Genomic DNA, 7,755 nt, shown 5'->3' with positions numbered 1-7,755 from the left:
GCTTTGGATGCCAGTTTTTTTTATAGCACAGAGAAGGGGAAGAGATGAGGAAGTGAAGTAAAAAGGCCATAAGTTTTGCAAATATCACCTGGAATGGCCAGCCTCTGGGAGGGGATGTGTTAATTTCTTCTTTCTTGCAGCCATCCACAGGTGGACAGGGTCCGGATGTTTCCCTGAACAAAGGCACTTTGGTTTAACATTCAGGCAGAGGGGCAGCGTTCCCAGAGGCAGGCCATTATGTATAGACAGTATCCTTATAGTGAACAAAAGCAGCGGAAAGCAAGGGTAAAGTAAAAGAAACAGATCCAGCATGTAGTCAGATTTGGCTCTTCCCTGTTACAACTATGGTTGGGGTCCCACCGTCTGCGCGTGCTCTATTAGGTCACTCTGACCTGCAACACCAGTTGTCATTAGTAGCATGAAGTAGAAGCACAGAAAGGTAGTTCCCTTAGTTCTGGCTGGGCAGGAGGGATTGTGAATGTATACCACCCCTCAGTATTATGGCTTTGGGCAGACTCCTGCAGGCAGGTGAAGGACACTTTTGTGACACTGCTGACTGCCACGTCCAGGGGCAGCAGTCAGTTGGTCACTTTTTTTCCATTCAGAAACCCTGAAGTCATTTGAGACTCTGAGGTTGGTACAAAGGCTGCCCTCTCCCACATAGGGCTGCCTCTTTTCCTTTACTTGGGAAAACTTATATTTATTTTCTGTAGCTAGATCCCCTGCCAGAGGTAATGGTCGTAAGGTTCTCTTTCCAAACCTGGTACTTTTTTGTGATTAACTGAATTAGCTATTAGACCATGAATGTTGCTGTATGGCTGTAATGGAAAGTTCATGCAGAGATTCCACATTACATGTTTTATTACTAGTTTATCATGGACTATAGCCAGAGCTGGTTCAGTAGACATAAGACCTATGTATGTACTTGCACAGAGCCCCATGCTTAGAAGGCCCTGCACTTGGTTTAATGCTTTGTTGTTGCCATCTTGAAATTCATAATTACAATATTTTTTGAACTGAGGCCCCCCTCATTCTCATTTTACACTGGGTCCCACAAGATATGTTGGTGATCTTAACTACACCAATGGTAGCCATTCATTTTATTTTTATGATTATTAATAATTCACAGTTAGCTCCTTGATGCAGACCTGGGCATAGAGCTCCATCAGTCTCTGTCCTCAGAAGGGATAGCCCAGTACTGGGACCTACTAGAGCTTAGCTACTGCACTGGAACATTGGGAAGGAAGTAACCAGGCTCATAAGCCTTGCTTGCAGAGCTGTGGGGTGGGCAGATAGGAAGGACACAAAGAAAGGCTGACTCATATAGTATATCTATTGCCTACACAGAATTTCAGGCTTTTATCATCTTCTTTGTAATAGGTCAAGTTTCCTACACGTACCACCTCCCAAACCTCCTCCACATTTACCTGTGTATCCAGAACTATTAGCACTGGTTGAGTTGGTGCCAGCTCACTTGAGGAACAGAGTGCCAACAGATTTTCTGCCTCAGCAGCCCAGTCCCCAGATGCCTAAATACAGAGCTCATGTTCCACTGAATGCCATGAGAGTAAATCAGAGCATCCCACTGATTAAGGGCTTCCAACTTTCCTCTGATTTTAGATTCTCTGCACTTCTCATTTAAACTGCAATACCCTTCTTGTCAATCCTGCCACTCAGACCAAATTAATTATGCCAGGTCAAAGTCTGATCTATGTTTAAAGATTGCTAAGGATGACCCCAGGCTCACCTTACTTGGCTTTCATTTTGGTTTACTTCCAAATCAGCGAGTAACTCCTACCAAAGCTGAATGAGATAAGGATGCAAATGATGGGTGATCATCTTCAGTGTCTCTCCAGTTCCTCAGGGAGTTGAATTTTGGTGGTAAAATTCCCTTTGCAACATGAGAAAAACTTTAATTAGAAGAAAAGAAACCATAAGCCATAAACTTGGACTCAAAGGTCTACCTACTCTCATGAAACCAAATTCTTTCAGCACCAGAGTAGGCCATAGTTCTATGTTCCCTTTTTTTTTTTGCATTGTTAGGGTCTGTGTAGGTATGGCCATGGCCTGCCACTTAAATCTGCTCTTTTCAATCTACACTCTCTCTTTAATAGATCTAATTCATTACTATGGCTTTAATGCCATCTATATCCTGACAACCATGAAATGTATATCTCTATTTAACAACTAATTTTGGACTCCAGGCCTTTGGATTCAATTGCCAATGTCATAATGCTAGTTGACATTTATTCACAGGCTCCCTAAATGTAAACGTTCAAACTCAGCTCTTTATTCCTTCTATTAAAATCCTCTTTTCCTGACTCTTCCCCATCTCAGTAAATGGCATTTCCATTCATCCATAGTTTCAGTTAGAAATTTAGGATTCATCCTCATATTCATTCCCCTTTATCTCTCTCATACAATCCATGACCATATCTTCCCTATTCCACTTAATTTTATTTTTAGTGTGTCCACTTTTCCCCATCCATCTCCTCTAAGCTAAAATCATTTCAGACCCAGGACAACTGCTATAGCTTTCTCACTGGATGATATTTCCTTTCATGTACTGCAGATCCCCTTCACACACAGAAACCAGAGAACTGTTTTGAAATGTAAATTGGAGCTCCTTTGCTTTCTTACACTTGTAGTTTTACTATTCACATAGACAACTTTAACATTTTGATGAAGTTTGAAATATTATTCCAGAAAACTTTTGTATGAAGTAACATACAACCAGATAGCAAGAAGAAAAAAGTTTTATTTATCACTGTGTATGATAAATGAAACAATGAGTAAATAAAATTATACTTTTAATATTGACTTACAGTTTCAATTATCTCTGGGTATTTATATTTAATCGTTTTAGACTTCTTAAAATTATTTTCATGAGCTAATGATCCACAGCAGAATTTTAAAATTCACAGTATCCTTCAATTTTGTTTATTTTATTAAAATCCAGTCCTTGCTCTAATTGCATTCTTTTCTTCTTTAAAATACAAATAGTGGCACTTAAAATAACACTAACAATTGCAACACATCCAACCACTGACAATACCAAGGTAGAAATGTTAACTCTGAGATTTGGATGACTTTCACCAGCACTGGGATCTGCTTGAGGAATAAATAAAGCTATTTGTGCAATGTTGGATACTTTTGATGTCAAATTGCTTTTATCCACACTTTGAATAGTAATGAATACATAGGTTTCATTTTCTTCTGAGATATTTCCTGGTTTGAATGCAAAGGTTGCCTTGGAGTTGGCCTCGTTTGGCAACAGATCAGTAGTGTTTACTTGCAGAGCATCATCAAAATTATCCCTTAGATCCAGGATGCTTCCAGTTATTCTTATGATATACTGTTGAACTAAGGAAAAAAAAGTTACAAATGATGTAGGAACTGGAGCATCCATTTAAAATTCCTTTTTATTAATTCTCCTCAAAAATATTTAGAATGCAAGCTTATATCCAAAGCCATATTTAGTTTTCCATAAAAGCTGAATTCTGCCAAATGCTACCTTCTCTGCATGAAAAGTGGCGGCATGTTAAAATGTGTCACATTTATGATTCAGAACATGAGATTATAAAATTAATACTTTTCTGAGCTATCAGTTAAAAATTATTTTCCTCTTACCCACCCATTCACCCTTGCTTTTGCAACGAGTACCTTTCACTTAATCAATACTGTATGAACTTCATCCTTACCTTTTCCAACATCAAAATCATCTCCTGATGCTGTCCATGTTATTCTGATCTCATCCCCATCAGGTGTGGCTTCAAGGTCTGTGATTTGACTTGGTGGGTAGAGGTCAGGTAAGGGAAGCTTTGAAACATTTGAAACCACAAATGCACCTCCAGGTGCTGTTCTGGTGAAACTCTCCAAGTTTGTCTGAGTGTCCTCATCAGTTTCAGGTCTTGGTGGATTCTCTTCAATTTTCCCTGCATTAAAATTTCCTTGTTATAATGAGCATAATACTATTAGTATTTTCATTTGAATTCCCCATCCCACTTTTCTTCTTTTTTTTCTTACACGCAGTCACATTTTATCAAGTTTGGTTATAAAGTCATAAGTCAAATAGCAGAGAAAGAAAAATATATGTAAAATTAGTTGTATAAAATATAAAATAAAAATATTGCCTAGAGATATTTTTGAAAGGTTATGAAAAATCATTTACTCAGTATTATCTTTGATGACCTTTAACTGATATATATAATTTGAATATATAAGACCTAATTGAGCAGAACTTTGGTTTTCTTCTAGTTATGTGTTACCTATTACTCCTTTTAACCATTCTTATGTCACAGAAATTATAAAGGTAGTTTGGTAAATCAGAGGCTCCCTGGGCATGGGTGACACTGTTCTTGGAGAGTCATGAGATTCATTGACTTTGTGCTTTCAAACTCTTTGGCAGGAGAATTCTTTCTCTAACATCCTGACCAGGATATCGTAGGATAGAATCAGATAACTAACTGATTTGGAATTAAGGCTGCACAGTAAAAAACGATGCACAATGACTATCTTTTTAAAAGGAATTGCTTTACCTCCCATTATATCCAAGCTGGGAGTAAACCTGGGGAAATTCTGCCAGTCCCCTTCCAACCAGTTCTCTCCCTCCCTGATGCAAGTTCTAAAGAACACTACTTCTGATCATATTCCAATTGCCAACTGAACATTCCCAGAAGTCTTAAAGTAAGGGACAAGATGAAGGAAAGCTAGCAAAGAATATATATTTTTCTAACTAATTCTTTCAGAGTACTTTGTTGATACAGAAGCAGATACAACTATATATTCTTTTTTTATTATCATAAAATAAACATACATAAATTTACCCATTTTAACCGTTGTTAAGTGTACCATTCAATGTCATTGTCTTAGCCCATTGGACTGCTTAACAAAATACCATAAACTGAGTGTCTTATAAACACAAAACATTTATTTATCACAGTTCTGGAGGCTGGGAAGTCTAAGATCAAGGTACTGGCAGATTCAGTGTCTAGTGAGAGCCTGCTTCTTGCTTCATAGACAGCATCTTCTCTCTGTGTCCTCACATGGTAGAAGGGTGAGGGAGTTTTTCTAGGGTCTCTTTATAAAGCACTAATCCCATTCATCAGGACTCTACCCTCATGGCCTAAACACCTCCCAGAGGCCTCACCTCTAAATACCATCATATTAGGCATTAGGTTTCATCAGCATATGAATTTTAGGGGCACACAACATTCAGTCTATAGCAAGCATTAAGTAAGTACACTCACACTGTGCAGCCATCACCACTATCCATCTCTAGAATTTTCAGCAAACCAAATGTTGAAATTCTGGACCGGACAAACGATAGCTCTCCTTTCTTATCTCTTCTCAGCCCCTGGTAACAACTTTATGTTCTATGTTATGTCTCAATGTATTTGACTGTGGTAGGTACCTCATAGAAGTGGAATCATAAAATATTTGTCCTTTGTGTCTGGCTTATTTCACTTAGCATAATGTCTTCAAGTTACATCCATGTTTTAGCATATGTCAGAATTTCATTCCTTTTTAAGGCTGAATACTATTGCATTGTAAGTATATACCATATTTTGTTTATCCATTTATCTGTCAAAGAATTTTGGATTGTTTCCACCTTTTTGCTACTGTTAATAATACTACTATGTACACAGGTGTACAAATATCTCATTGAGACTCTGTTTTCAGTTCTTTTGAGTATGTACCCAGAAGTGGAATTGCTGGATCAAATTGTAATTCTGTGTTGAATTTTTAAAAGAATAGCCATACTGTTTTCCATAGCGGTTGCACCATTTTATGTTCCTACCAGCTGTGCACAAATGTTGCAGTTACTCCATTACCTCACTAACACTTGTTATTTTCTGTTGTCATCCTAATGGATGTGAGGTGGTATCTCATTGTTGTTTTGATTTGCATTTCTCTAATGAATAGGGATGCTGAGCAACTTTTCACGTACTTATGGCCATTTGTATGTATCCTTTGGAGAAATGTCTATTCAAGTCCTTTGCCTATTTTTGAATCAGGTTGTTGTTGTTTTGTTGTTGAGCTTTAGGAGTTCTTTATACTCTGGATATTAACCCCTTATTAGGTATATGTTATGCAAATATTTTGTCCTATTTCATATGTTGCCTTTTCACTCCATTAATAATAGTCTTCTTTGGTGCACAGTTTTTAATTTAATCTATTTTAACTTCTGTTGCCTGTGTTTCTGGTGTCATCCAAGAAATCAAATCTAATGTCATAAAGATTTTCTCCTGTGTTCTCTTCTAAGAGTTTTATAGTTTTAGCGCTAACACTTAGGTCTTTGATTCGTTTTGAGTTAATTTTTGCATATGGGGTAAGGAAACGGTCCAGCTTCATTTTTTTTTTTTTTTTGCATGTAGGGTATTCAATTTGCCCAACACCATTTGTTGAAAAGACTGTTCTTTCCAGTTGAATGGTATTGGCATCCTCATCAACCATCATTTGACCACGTATACAAGGGTTTATTTCTGGTTCTCTATTGTATTCCATTGGTCTATATATCTTTATGACGGTACCACACTGTTTTGATTAGTGTAGCTTTGTAGATAATTTAGAAATCAGGAATTATGACCCCTGCGATTTTGTTTTTCAAGATGGTTTTGGCTATTCGGGGGATCCCTGAGATTCGATATAAATTTCAGAATGGGTTGGGGGAGGAACCAAGATGGCACAGTAGCAGGACGTGCTATCACTCCCTCTTTTGCGAGAACACCAGAATCACAACTAGCTGCTGGACAATCATCGACAGGAAGACACTGGAACTCACCAAAAAAGATACCCACATCCAAAGAAAAAGGAGAAGCCACGGTGAGATGGTAGGGAGGGGTGCAATCACAGTAAAATCAAATCCCCATAACTGCTGGGTGGGTGACTCACAAACTGGAGAACACATATACCACAGAAGTCCACCCACTGGATGAGGTTCTGAGCCCCATGTCAGGCTTCCGAACCTGAGGGTCTGGCAACGGGAAGGAGGAATTCCTAGAGAATCAGACTTTGAATCCTAGTGGGAATTGATTGCAGGACTTCGACAGGACTGGGGGAAACAGAGACCCCACTCCTGGAGGGCACGCACAAAGTAGTGTGCGCACTGGGACCCAGGGGAAGGAGCAGTGGCCCCAGGGGAGACTGAACCATACCTACCTGCTAGTGCGGGAGGGTCTCCTGCAGAGGCAGGGGGTGGCTCTGTTTCACTGTGGGGACAAGAACACTGGCAGCAGAAGTTCTGGGAAGTACTCCTTGGCGTGAGCCCTCCCAGAGTCTGTCATTAGCCCCACCAAAGAGCCCAGGTGAGCTCCAGTGTTGGGTTGCTTCAGGCCAAACGACCAACAGGGAGGGAACCCAGCCCCATCCATCAACAGTCAAGCGGATTAAAGTTTTACTGAGCTCTGCCCACCAGAGCAACAGTCAGCTCTACCCACCACAAGTCCCTCCCAGCAGGAAACTTACACAAGCCTCTTAGATAGCCTCATCCACCAGAGGGCAGGCAGCAGAAGCAAGAAGAACTACAATCTGCAGCCTGTGGAACAAGAACCGCATTCACAGAAAGATAGACAAGATGAAAAGGCAGAGGGCTATGTACCAGATGAAGGAACAAGATAAAACCCCAGAAAAACAACTAAATGAAGTGGAGATAGGCAACCTTCCAGAAAAAGAATTCAGAATAATGATAGTGAAGATGATCCAGGACCTCAGAAAAAGAATGGAGGCAAAGATCGAGAAGGTGCAAGAAATGTT

General features: G+C 39.4%; 1 pseudogene; it reads right to left on the bottom strand.

Moving 5' to 3' along the window:
- Positions 1-1,780: 1,780 nt before the first annotated feature.
- Positions 1,781-7,755, bottom strand: part of LOC118899152 — a 50,426-nt pseudogene continuing 44,451 nt past the window's right edge.

Source organism: Balaenoptera musculus, chromosome 1 (genome assembly GCF_009873245.2).
Source record: "Balaenoptera musculus isolate JJ_BM4_2016_0621 chromosome 1, mBalMus1.pri.v3, whole genome shotgun sequence".
Lineage (NCBI taxonomy): Eukaryota > Metazoa > Chordata > Mammalia > Artiodactyla > Balaenopteridae > Balaenoptera > Balaenoptera musculus.
The sequence above is the reverse complement of the archived record's forward strand: the minus strand, read 5'-3'. Positions and strand labels throughout refer to the sequence as shown.